Source organism: Anneissia japonica, unplaced genomic scaffold (genome assembly GCF_011630105.1).
Source record: "Anneissia japonica isolate Jap-2015-1 unplaced genomic scaffold, ASM1163010v1 scaffold993_len1110182_cov180, whole genome shotgun sequence".
Classification (NCBI taxonomy): Eukaryota; Metazoa; Echinodermata; class Crinoidea; order Comatulida; family Comatulidae; genus Anneissia; species Anneissia japonica.
This window is the reverse complement of record NW_022749760.1, coordinates 128,502-142,771: the sequence shown is the minus strand read 5'-3', so window position 1 is coordinate 142,771 and position 14,270 is coordinate 128,502. Positions and strand designations below refer to the sequence as shown.

General features: G+C 33.3%; 1 long non-coding RNA gene across 6 annotated transcripts in view; it reads left to right on the top strand.

Annotated features, from left to right (window-relative positions):
- The window catches only part of LOC117121157, a 69,441-nt gene that overhangs the window by 15,390 nt on the left and 39,781 nt on the right, over nucleotides 1-14,270 (top strand). For all 6 annotated transcript variants that reach the window (XR_004447486.1, XR_004447491.1, XR_004447489.1 and 3 more), the window contains exon 3: nucleotides 8,816-8,967. This is a non-coding gene — a long non-coding RNA (uncharacterized LOC117121157). The remainder of the gene's footprint in view (nucleotides 1-8,815; nucleotides 8,968-14,270) is intronic.

The following is a 14,270-nucleotide window of genomic DNA, read 5'->3' as shown; positions in this document are numbered from 1 at the left end:
ATATAATATATGAAATTGTTGATTGATGGTTTTTTTTAAATGCTTTCTCTCATTTAAAAAAAAAGTTTATATCTTTTATGTTAATTGTTATTTTATTCAGTATGTTAGATTTTTTATTTATTTTTTATTGTAAATTTTGTAGTCATTTATCACATACTTTCTTATCTAATTGTTTGTAAACTTTTTTTTTTAGTTCATTTTGTGTTTCTTTGAAAGGGCAGTTGTCCCTTCATAGGTTAAAATAAAAATTATTTTCTCATTAACTGTCCCTAACCACATTTTATCATGTATATTGTGGTTGAATAAATAAATAAAATGAAAATGAAATGAAATATGCTACACAAATATTTAAGAGTGTGTCATGAATTAAAAAATTCATTGTTGAATTACTTGACATGGTCAACTTTGACCTGAGCATCTTATCTTCCTCTTTATAAATAATATGCGAAAAATTAGTTTTGTATCTATAAAAAATGTTTACAAAACCGTGAGAAATTCTGAAACCCATGACAGGCTGTCTACGAATGTCAGACAAAGTGGTTCTATTATCATTCCGATAATATCAAGTTTTCCGTAAATAGTACTTTCCCATTTCATTTTTACTCTTCATTTGTAAAATATACTTGGTGGCCCCCTTTACTTGATACACTTGTATATAATCATATACTCTTCTGTCAATATTTTAGTGGCAAATGGGAACTCCAACCAAAGATACAAGAAAAGTACTGAAAAAGAAAAGTAATGAAAATGTGTGGAGCGCAGCATGTATGGTGTTGGGCTTTCAAACGAAAGTGCTTTGAGGAGTGTTGTGGATTATATCGTATTTATTTATTTGAATAAATGTCCCAGGGCATTTGTTGACAGACATATCAATGGGAGGGATGCATGTATTTGAAGGAGGCATTTATTATGTGTAAAATGAAATACGTATATACTCTTAAAAATGACCCTTAATTTCACCGTAAGTGTGTAAGTACAAAACATAATTACCATCAAAATGTGTTGTTATTGCATGATTATAAAGACTTATTGATCCCTACCAGGTTAGAATAAATGTAATTCTATTGGAGTAGAACATAATAGAATGTGTTGAGAATGATCGGGTCATCAGGGCGTTTATTCAAGGGATGCATTTATTCCAAATGAACCTCCAGAGGCGCAATTCATCCAGAGCAGTCTGCTTATTCGAAATAAATATGGTATGTTCGCTATATAAATTCTATTAAGTAAAAAAATATGAAAAAAAAAAGTTGGATAATAATAAGAGAAACCATCCCATTTAAAGATCCTTTATTCAATTTAAATTTTGTGAATATTCATGAAGTAGTCACTAATTATTCACAAGGTGTTTATTAATATTTATGAGGTGTTATTCTAGTTTACAACAGTGTATGGCGCCTGTAATCAGGGACTTGACCTTGTGAAGAGCTTTCTTTTAGGATCTGACACCAGTATCAAAATCTGGTGATAACAAAGTCTGTAGAACAATATCTGATGTCAAATGATCTTTTGTTCCTGCTACCATCATGTACTTTATCAATGTTTCAATAGATAACATAAACTTATACAAATATTACCTGATCAACATGCAATAATAGAACAAATGATTATATAAGATAAGTTTGAAATCAACCACTTCAAACAATTACTAGGTGAATTGTAGAGTTACAATGATGTTGACACACCTAACACAATTCCCACACAATTTAGGATAAAATCTGTAGTTATCATCCCGTGTATGATATATCAAACTCATTAGGATACTACAAAACAAAAGCATTAGCAGGATTTAAAGGAGGTGACGCCAGCACGGGTGTCAGGGGGACATTTACCGTGTCGATCAAGCATGAAACCATGTCTCACAACAAGGTCATCATACTAAATTTTATTTTCCAAATTTATTCCGGGAACCCGGACTCAGTGGCAGAGGCAGTGGGCAGGCGCGGATCCAGTAAGGGGGAGTTTTACCACTAAATTTTTTTAAAATGTTAGTGCATGTCAATGTTATGTGCTACTCATCTATTTTGAAACTGTTATTCCCTCCCCCCATTTAAACAATTCTGGATCCGCCCCTGCTGGGTGGAGCGAGTGAGCCACCAGCAAAAATTTTGTTGTTGGGCCAATTCTCCTGTAGGCCCACCAACAATTTGCCGATAAAAGTTTGAATAATTTTTGATTCCGATGGATCACCAGTTGGTTGTTTATTATTGAGGTCAACTATGCTGCTGCATGCCCTGACTGGTTTTTTGTGGCCTCTTGCTTTGGACCCCCATTTCAGACTTTTTGAGCTTCTTGTAGCAAAGTTGAGTCACCACTGGGAAGTAGCAGGTGTTACCTTGGAGGATATGTGGCACGCAGACCCTTATTCTGGGACCACTCTAGGCTTATTGTAAACTAAAGTGTTAAAGGTTTTTTTTTTAAGTGATTCATTGCTCTCCCAATAAGAAAATTAATTCTGGTAATTATTTGTGATGCATAACATAGACAAATAGGAGGGGCAGATCCAGAATTACAACAGTTTCACAAAAGGTGTGAGTATACACATAACATTAAATTCCATTGAAATTTGTATGGCAAACTGGGATGGGGGGAGAATATGTGTTTCCCCCCCCCCCCACTGGATCCACCCCTAAATAGGGAGTGTGGCATCGAAGGAAAGGTTTTTTTTGAAGTTTGGTTTGTGAATTCAATGTTCAAAATGGCTTAAATACAGCTGATTCTTGCGCAATTATAGCCTGACTACTTTATAATTGAACAATGCTCATTGGTTTGTGTTTATATTTGTAACTCCGGTTGGGAGACTTTATTCCTAGTAAATAGTACAGGCAATTCTGGCTTCGGGAGAATACTGGGATTGGTCTGTAAACTAGGAGACAACTGTTCAATATGTTAGTTTTCATAAGTTCACCTGTAACTCCACATTTAAAGTTTAATTTGCCTAGAGCTCGCTTTGCATTGTTTTGTACCTATTCTATGCATGACCTATTAAAAATGTAAGATTTTAAAATCACACTAGTCTGAAAGTATTGCTAATAGGTTAACTGACTTAATACAGAGTGTAAAATCATTTAATACTTAACTACGGTATGCTAGTGGCGGCTTGTGAGTTAATGTCATGTAGGAGCAACCTAAGTTCATTTACAGGATAGTTTGGAGTAAAATTCAGTTCAGTTCAATATTTATTTGGCAACAACTGAGCTCAAGTAGAGATGAAATCGATGTGATCATGTGACAAGACTTTTTTTATAGCTTGTTTAGCGAACCCAAAGCCCGCCAGGGAAGAATAGTGTACTAATATTGACTCAGTATCCAAAATAAAGAAAGATTTCTATTCTAATAATGATGATTTCGAAAAAAAAACAATAAAATTTTGTCTTTTTTTTTTGTTTATTATGCCCTCCACTGCCTTGAAATCTGCAAAATAAGGTAAGTATATTTCGTCCTAATTATATAAATTTAAAGCATGTAACCACCCCATTACTATGCTGTTCACTTTTAGCCTGGTTTTCATAAAAAATCGCTACACGCTATCGCTGTCTTCTTTGGCAACGCTGATTGGTCAGTTGAATAATGCCAAATAAAAAAATTTAAAAAATATTTTTTTAATGGGCGAAAAAGGCTGGAATAGGCCTGTTTTGTGACGGTAAGCAATGCGACAGTGTTATGATGTGATCGTTTTACTCTTCAATATAGATTTAAAAATGGTCTTTGTATTTTTGTGTATTTTCTACTTTTTATGCATAAACAATTTTTGGTAAAAAAAATAATGTAAAAAAAAAAACAAAAAAAAAAAACTTTTCTTACCGACCTACCCATTTTTTGGATTTTTCCAAAACGTGGCCAACACAAGAATTTTTTTTATTGGCCTAAGGGAGCATTCCCGATTGCGTCAGGGACAACTACGCAGCGCAAGGATGGCAGTGAAAACGCTGTAGCGACTGTAGCGATTCAATCGAAACCAGGCTTTCACCAATAAAATTTTTATTTTTATTTTGATAAACCAAAAGAAAATAAGTTTGCGAAACGAGATATAAAAAAGTTTCGCCTAAGGAGAAAAAATGCTTCCGGGCCAATATCCCTATTAGTTGATATTATTATTATTGTTCTTTTTTTTTTTTCATTATTTAAGATCAATGTGTTTATAAAAAAATCTAAGCATTTTAAACGTATTTCAAAAAGTTATTTGATTCATCGTATTATCAGTACCAATTGAATATAATGTATGTATTATCACTTAGATTGGAATTTTATGATACAATACCACCTTTGTCTTTTGCTTGTTTGATGAATAATTTTAAAAGCTTTTGGAAAAAAATGTCAAACATGCCATTTATAGTACATATTCCTTTATAATCCATTAATTTACTATCTGTTTTATTAGGAACCATTTCTATAGTGTCTCAGATGATTTTTATTTATGACTAGTGTATTGTAAAAAGGTTGAATAATTAATGAAATTAGTATATAAATTATTATAGTATTATTAATATTGTTATGCTATTGTCATTTTATGAATATATTATTGATATTATTTCGGTAAATATTGTTTATCATTGATAATATATTATTTATACTGTTTTTATTATAATTATTTTCGTAAAAAAATGATTTAGTTATGAAAAAATGCTGGCATCATTAAAACAAATGTCATAATGGCCAAAATATATTTTTTTTTAATAGTACTGCAGGTTAAGAATTAAGCTAACATAGTAGGTATATGTAGTCTTTCTATTCTGTTCTAAAGTGCATAGAAGATAACTGTAACATTATTATTATTATTATTATTATTATTATTATTATTATTATTATTATTATTATTATTAGTAGTAGTAGTAGTAATAATATTATTAATAGTATTATTATTATTATTAATAATAATATGATTATTAACAGTAATAATATTATTAATATTATTAATTATAAATTTGCTCACTGTTATGTGTAGCCTTACTGGGGGTTATTCCAATTTGATAATTGTTCTCAAAACATTTTTAGACATCCATTCCTTCCTCCAGTAGAAAAAAAATTGAGAAACTTCAACAATTAATTTTTTATCAATCACTGGCACCATTGACTATTACTCTATAGATTCCAAGTGTTTGTCACAGCATTGTTTTCTGTTTATTCTATACGATATGATTTCCAGAATCTGGAGTTGAAATACATGTTATCTTTGACCTTTTTTAGCAATCTTTGTGATTGTCCAATATAGATTGCTGCTTATTAGATAATGTTAAAGATTGTAATAAATTACCATTCCTTTCCTTATTTTAACATATTTACTACATAGAACATTCTAGAATTGCATATAATTGACCAAACAAACAAGTGAAAACCACATTGGTAATTACAGGAACACATGACACCATGTACAATCCAAGAGTAATATTTGGAAGCTTCTGGAATCTTGGGTACTGTAGAGGAAATAAGCCTATTGGTTAATTATGATGTAAGGTAACCAATGAGGAACTTAGGCAATATAGATTGCTCTTGAATGCTCAGGAGTTCTAGGGCTAATGTATATAAGGTTAGAGCTTGCACTTTTGAGGAGCTCTTTTTTGAAACACATGTTTATGTGAATGTTTGTTGTATTATTTTGATACCGGATTCTTGTTGGAGTTTATACAGAATAAAAGTTTATTTGAGAGTTGTGTTACAACATTGTGAGCTGTGTTTGTTTTTTATATGTCAAAGAGGGATTCCTATTCATTTCTTTACCGCTCGGAAATACGTCAAGTAGGAATTCATGACAAAGATATTGTAACTAAAAAGGTTTTGTCATGTTGTGAGAAAATTTGATATGGGATAGTAATATTTTGGTGTGAAACATACCAAAAGATAAGCGATTAAATGCAAAGATTTATTTCCAGTGGGGTCTTTCTGTTGGTGAATTGGACAGTACACTGGAAGAAAACCCTTACGCTCTTTTGAAGAGAGTGTACTGCCAAATTGCAAACAGGATCAGGATCTAAATGCAGGGGCATGTGTTGGTTTTTTTGGGGGGAGGGGGGTGCTTAAAGGCCTGGGTGGTGCAAAAATTGAGAATGCAAAACTAAATTCCTATTCTCCTGATAAAAGTAGTCTCACTGAAAAATTTAAAAACCAACCAGTGGTTTTATCTCAAAAACCATATTTTTACATATGGTGTACCTTAGTTTAATGATTTTGTTACTGATACTTGCCATGCAAACCTTTTTAAAACCAAGAAATATTTTTAAATCCCTTTTCCAATGAAAATGGTATTTTTACCCACTTAGTGGGTCCACATCCCCCCTCCCCCAGCCTACTACACCATCATGCTAAATCTCATACAAAAGTTGATGTGCAACTATTAAAATTCTGAGAACAGTGATGGAATTAAACCATGGACTGAAAATTGTAGGAATCTTCATGGTTCATCGCACATAGTGGTTATTTCACTTGCCGACTGAACTATCACTCACCCTACATATCAATATATTTGTGAATGTCATTTTACTCATAATTATTGTCTAGAACAGAGTGGATTAAAAAGTTATGGTTATTCTGTCAATCAAAGTTAGTTCCAGTGAAAGCTACAGATAAAATTGTAGAAAAGGATTTTGGTATGAAAACATGAGTTCAAATTTCTTATGTTTTTAGATCTTGCTGATTATAAGTATTGTAGTTCTCGAGGCTATGTGTCAGTATAAAAAATATTCATTTTGTTTTGGTTGTTAACAGTGATGAAAGCAGTACACAATTATCTTTAACATCTCTCCCAAAAAAAGTGAAAAAATAGTTTGGTATATAAATAGAAGAGATGAATACGCCTGAGAGAGAAATTGTTTAAAGATGTAAAAATAGAAATCACAACAAATATACAATAGTTGTTAAGATTGCCGATTTCTATGCTAGTATATTTTAATATCTGTAAATTAAACCGCTGGGAATCTAGTATGGAGAGCTTTAGTCTCGCCCATTGTCATCACTGTTAATGCTATTATGTGGCTGTTTGTGGTATTATGTTTTAATTTCCACTTAAATTATAATTTTTTGGAATATATAAGCGTACACCTGCCAACTCTCATGCATATTGCACGAGTCTCATGCATGAGCATCCCCTTTTTCATGTCTCACGCCTACGTTGTATTATCTCACGCATCATAAAAATTTTATGAAAGATAAAATGTACAGACAGATTATACGATAAAATTCATAAGAATGATGTGAATTCATCACTAAAATGTGAATGTAGGCCATAAATTTATTTTGGTAAAGCTTTACTGACTGACGACTGTAATCAGTAGTAGTTTGATCACTACAATTTAAAAATAATAAAATAGAGGGTGCTCTATTTTCTGATTTTTACATAGAGGATGCTATATGCAAATTTAATTTTGTCTCCCACATCGGACACCAGCAAAGTTGGCAGGTATGTAAGTGACTCTACCTGATTAAAGCAACATAGAAAGCTTTGTAATAAATGTTAGCCTACGAAGCAGTACCAGTGTTTTATATTTGTCGTGGTGGATTTAGGTGCAGGGGGAACCGGCCAGGCCCCACCATAATTTTTATGAAAAAAGATGGAGGAAAAAGAATTCAAATTCAAGTCTAAGAGTGCATTTCTGGCCATCTAGAGGTGCCATATTCATAAATATCCTTACCTCAGCCCCGACAATAGTAGGGCTGAAGTGGTCTAGTCCGTCCTTCTGTGAAAGTTCCTCCCTCTATTTCGGTTTCCTGGATCCAACACTGATTGCAGCCTCATTAACTCGACTCTATCTACTATTGGCCCCACCATATTTATTTTTTAATAAAAAAAAAAAGAAAAAAGAATTCAAATTCAAGTGGGAGAGTGCATTTACAACAATGGTAGGGCTGAGGGGGTCTAGTCCGACGTTCCGTTTGGGCCGCGAAACATTTTTGGAGGGCCGTGAAGCCGTCTGGAAATTTTAAAAAAATAAATAAACAAAGAGACGTTTCATCATGGAGAAAATAGTTTTTAATAAAGCCACTTCATTGTTACGGCGAATGCGTCGCTTGCACACGCTGCTGAAGTGCCAGATGCCAGATAACTATTTGAGTTATAAGCGGTTTTTGTGTCTATATGCCCCCTCGGGAGCTAGACACTATGTTATCGTCTATCGCATTAACCCTGTAGATCGAGTAAATGATGGGGATGATGGGATGCGTCATGAACTAAAGATAAAAATAGAAATAGAAAGGTCACTACAGTAAACAACACCACACATTTCTTGACCAATGCCCATGTGGATACTTTATTACTAAACATAATACCTGTATAATAAGGTAGTCTTTCAAAGTTGCGGAGTAACAGAGTGTGCGTAAAAGCTTTTGGAAGGAGAAACCTATGACGTGTGGCTGAACCGTATTTGGTTGAATCATGGTAGGAAAAAAAAAATCAAAAAAAAAAAATCAATTGTCGGGTGGGTTGGGGGGGAGAAACACAAATGTACGGTATTAATAATGATATTTAATTTGTATACAATGAAATTTTATCACTGAGAGAACAGATAATGATGTCAAAATATTGTATATACATAGAGGCTTCATGATCAAAAGTTCTTGCCAAGATTTGTTATGTTGGTCCCTGGCGCTGCTGGGCTGCGGCTTGGTGCCTGGAATCGTAAATAGGCTGTGAAGTAAAAAGTTTGCGGAACGCTGGTCTAGTCTGCCCTCCTGTGAAAGTCCCTCCCTCTATTTCGATTTCCTGGATCCACCACTGATTTCAGCCTCAATAACTCAACTCTATCTACTATTACATACTTAAACCATTTTCAAATCAAAACAAGTATTCTTTCTATTTATGTTCATGTAACATTTTCATTTCTAGGTGATGGAACAAACCAACGGACGTTACATCAACACCTGCTTATAGCGAGTCCACAAACAGTTGCCTTTCATTAGAGAGGATTGCAGATAAGATAACAAATCTCTGTTTGTTATCATTCACTTGCTGATCAAACAGTTGCATAGAATGACCAGGTAAATAAAACAGTTATGATGGCTTTTGTTTGAAGCCCTTAACTGGCGTATACTTTTTGTTTGTGGTATAAAAATGGGTTGCTTTATTCTTTTCAACTGCCCAACACAGCTAATAGATCAATATGCATTGTTCAAACAGTCTACTTCTTGTTATTAAATTCACAGTAGCCAGATCACAACCTGAAATTTCAAACACAACTGCACGTCTGGTTGGATACACATTACGTCAGTGGACCAATTTTCTTTGTATTTGGTGTAGCGTACCGCGCCAGGGATACATTGAACATAGTGAGATTTCGTACTGGTGCAAACAATTTTTTTTTTATCATATTTTCTTGTACTGCACCATGAAAACTAAATGAAATGAATGAATCAAATGTAAATAAATTTTTCACAGCTCATGTTAAAATTAATGAAGTTGTTAATAATCGCAATATTTGTACCTGTACTGTTTAAATCTATATTATATTCTATATGTAGGACTATTAACATTTGAGCTTTTAATTATATTCAATTAACAACATTAAATATTTAATTGGCTAACCATATGGCCACTGTACCTCACCTAACAGTGTTACGTTCAGGTAGGTTAATATCAAAGTGTATGCAGTGAGTTACACGTTTATTCACCAAATAAATGTTTTTCTATTAAACGTGTATGCAAAAAAGAAAGACTGCTCACCTTCGCAATAGTAAGACACATTCGCACAGTAGTAAGACTCTGTTTTAAAAATTTTTTTGATATACTAGAAGCAACAATAATTATTGACTCCAAGTTCCATAGCCCTGGTTTCAAATCCAGAAATAGCACAATTCCCAAACCGCAGAAAGAGACTTTTTTTTATAGAGCGTAAAATATCTTTGTGTAATTGGTAAAAGTAAAGTAAAGTATATAAATAATGCTTATACAGATACTGTAAAACCTTTTTTGCTTAAAATAATGTTCAACATATGATTTTTTAATATTTCAAAAACTTAGTCAATCAATTCAAGAACACAATACAACAACGTGTCATCAGGAGTCAGAGGCCTTTCAGTGTTCTTTCGTATTTATGTTTTATTTTATTACAATGTCATCTGCTGCATGCTTGTCTTTACTCATGCTTTGTTGAAAAATTTCTAGTTGTTCTACATATAATGACCTTGAACCAACAGTGACAGATCCAGGGATTTGAAATAAAGGGGGCCCAGAGAGGGACTTTCACAGATGGAGAGTCTATACCACCTCAGTCCTACAATGGTTAAGGGCGGTAAGAAAATGTATGATAATGACACATTTAGGTGGCTGGAAATTGTACTTTCAGACTCAAAATTTCAGTATAATTTTCTTTAATTTTCTCCATTTGGATCCCCCCTTGAATCCGCCACTGATAGTTATAATGAAGGGGGTTGAGTGAGAGGAATGTGACGATATGTGTTCACCACCCCTCCATCCATCTCACCATCCCTCCATCTCACCATCCCTCCATCTCACCATCCCTCCATCTCACCATCCCTCCATCTCACCATCCCTCCATCTCACCATCCCTCCATCTCACCATCCCTCCATCTCACCATCCCTCCATCTCACCATCCCTCCATCTCACCATCCCTCCATCTCACCATCCCTCCATCTCACCATCCCTCCATCTCACCATCCCTCCATCTCACCATCCCTCCATCTCACCATCCCTCCATCTCACCATCCCTCCATCTCACCATCCCTCCATCTCACCATCCCTCCATCTCACCATCCCTCCATCTCACCATCCCTCCATCTCACCATCCCTCCATCTCACCATCCCTCCATCTCACCATCCCTCCATCTCACCATCCCTCCATCTCACCATCCCTCCATCTCACCATCCCTCCATCTCACCATCCCTCCATCTCACCATCCCTCCATCTCACCATCCCTCCATCTCACCATCCCTCCATCTCACCATCCCTCCATCTCACCATCCCTCCATCTCACCATTATGTATATATACTGTCTCTTATACACATCTAGATGTGTATAAGAGACAGATATAGGCCTACATTTACTAGAACATTTAAAAAGAAAAACTAATTATTGCCAATATATTGTGTAACCAGATATTGCATGTTGAGACATCACTAAAAACAAGAAAATATGCAGGTTTTATATAAAATGTAGCCATATATGATGACTATCTACTGAAGATGTTAAATAAAAAATGGAGTCATGTGCAAATGAGTTTCTTACATCTAGATGTTTTACATTTCAAAGGGCGCGGAGTCTACCTGAGTTGTTTTTTAAGTAATAAAAGTTTAATGGATGTGAAGCCTCATTAATGTTATTATCTTAATTTACGTAGGACTGTCAGGTTATAACATCAGTACCAAAGTCAGCTTTGATAATTCTTTTTGCTGTTTTCAGTATTTTAAAAATCTTGTGTTTGTTGAGAGTTTAAGACTGGTGTATCATGTTGTAAAGTCATTAATTAATATATTGTCTTTTGTCTACCGACTTTATCATCGATGTTGGTGTACAAAGTGTTCCCAAGTGTTACGCCTCAAATGTTCACTTTTTAAAATGAGAATACATGCAAGAAAGAAACCCAGCAAATTCACAAAACTTTCTTATAACGTTCACGAACGTTGTGTTTAGGTACGTTACAGCTTAACGTTAACAACAACGTTGTAAGGACGTTCGAACATTGTGACATGAAATTAGGTTATAATTACGTACATATGGTTCAATAAAATAACATTTTTATCACCAAACTGTAATTTTGTTATAACGTTCTCATAACGTAATATTGTTAGCTGGGAACTTAGATCTCGACATTTCTGTGATGATGCACCCTTCAGTAGCGCAACTCCCGTCTTCCGAACTTTGAACTTGCGGGGTTGAAACGTCTACCCCTTCCTACCTGATCAATTTTTAAATCATGAATCTGCCTCAGAATATTGTGTTAAGAAAACCGAAAAATCAAAAATTACATGTTATATTTATCACTTCGATCATATGCAAATTATTAATAAAACTTGACAATGACATCAAATAACCCAGCAGGAAAATTCCTTGAAAAGTATCAAACTTTTCCAGACAACAGAGAATGGATTTCTAGATTTGGAAACAAACCAGTAAACACTCAAGATGTTAATACCATATTGGAAAGAGAATGCCAGTGTGCTCTGTTGGAGACAATACAACTGATTACTAAAAAATGATTTAACCATCGTTCTATATGCCAGAGAGGAAATGGAATTTACTTTGAATAATACCGCTTAAAGCCGCAATGCTGGCAGGAATATATTTGGTGTGAAATAATGATCACAAAGCACATTGTTGTGGTCTTTCTTAGCTGGCTTGGTATGATATCCGCCTTCCCTTGACTCGTGGGCTTGACTCCCAGCATGACAGCGCCACGACAGCAACATGATTTTCATCTTCACCCTAGGCACAAGACTTGAATATTACTAGGCCAGTGTAAGGTCACAGTCAGCCCTCCATCTGGGCTTTAAAATGCCTTCCTCAGACAAATTTGTCAGACTATTTAGGGCTAGCGTCCATGCTTCGTTCACAACTAATTATCAATTACCAGATTAATTTGAAGTAGATTTGCAGAACATGTTATATAATTTCACCAATTGTTTCAAGTAATTAAAAGTTAGTCGAAGAGGCAAATTTACTACCAGTTAATTTTACAGTTTAGAATTTTAATGCTCCTCTGGGACTGGTAAAAAATTAACAGTAATTGTTGCTATGGGGACCAAAGGTGAACAACTCTACTCAAGGTTTTTAGATTTAATAAAAAAGTATGACGTATGTTGTGTAAGAATGATTCAATGAATTAAAACCTATTATGAAAACTAAAATTAATTTGTGTTTCCGTTATAAACTTCAATTTAAAATATTGTTAATATGGTATAAACATATCTTTCGGATGCCTAGTTAATTTTTTTTTTTTATTTGTCATAATTGTTAATTCCTGTAAAAGTATTAACTTAAAATTGTAATATTTTTTTATTATGGTAGGTCCCTCTTGGTATTCCAAGTTTATAATTGCAAAACCTTCATGTATTCTATATTGTACAGTATAACATCCTTTTTCAAAGAAAATATTTTGGGACCATATTTTTATATTTCTCCAATGTTGATTGCCTTAGATTTAATTGATATCTGTTTCTTTGTCCTGATTTAATCTATATTCAGCATTATGTTTATTTAACCAGAAAATATAAAACAAAATGGATTACCACCTTCCGCCTTTATCTGTTGCCTTGCGCACGTCGTCTCATTGCATCCTTCATAGCATCGCGTTGGCCTATGACTATCAGCCAGAGTGAGTGCCCGGCTTTAGGAAATGGAAACGGTTTTAGTCATGATAAAAAAAAATCCTGATGTCAAAGGATTTGAACACAGGAATCAGAAAACAGGCACCAAGCTACAGGTCCATTGTCCATTGAATAGTTTAGTTCCCTTAGTTTAGTTAATACATACTTTACTTTAATTTAGTTTATAGGTAAGTAGGCCTACTTTATTTATTTACTTACTTACTCATTCACTCACTCACTCTTTATTTATTTATTTTATTTATTTTTTTTATTTATTTATTTATTTATTTATTTATTTATTTATTTATTATTTATTTATTTATTTATTTATTTATTTATTTATCTATCAATCAATGTTTCAAGAGGCTTGCTCCCAAAGCAAACTAACTCAAAGAGGCACTTATTTATGTATGTACAACATATATAATATATATAAGATTAAATGCATTTAATATTAAAACATTTTTAAGATTGAAGATTAATATTTTTCAATTCAAACATAGTAATTTCCTTCTGAACCTACTTTATTGTATCATTTAAAAGGGCATGAACAAGAAACAAATTTAAACGTCAAATTAAAATGAAGTGCAGAAGACAAAAGAATGAAAGCACTGACCATCAAAGGGATACACCTAGTCGTAAATTAAACATTTACTTTACAAAGAACAAAAGATAATGGCAAAACTCAAATGAGAACTAGAACACTGTAAATATTAATATAAAACATGTGTGTAAAATTCAAACACAGTTAAACAACTAACAAAGACCAACATATAAAACAAAGCAGAGTTAAAAAAAAGTTTTTATTTTTTTTATTTCACTTTTGTTTTGTGATTCTTATTTGTTTTTGTTTTTTTAAGATATATTTTTATCTTGTACATATACATACATATATATACACACATATACTTATACATATATATATAAAAATCAAGATAACACTATATATAAATATATATACATATATATATATACATATATATATGTATATATATATGTATATATATATGTATATATAT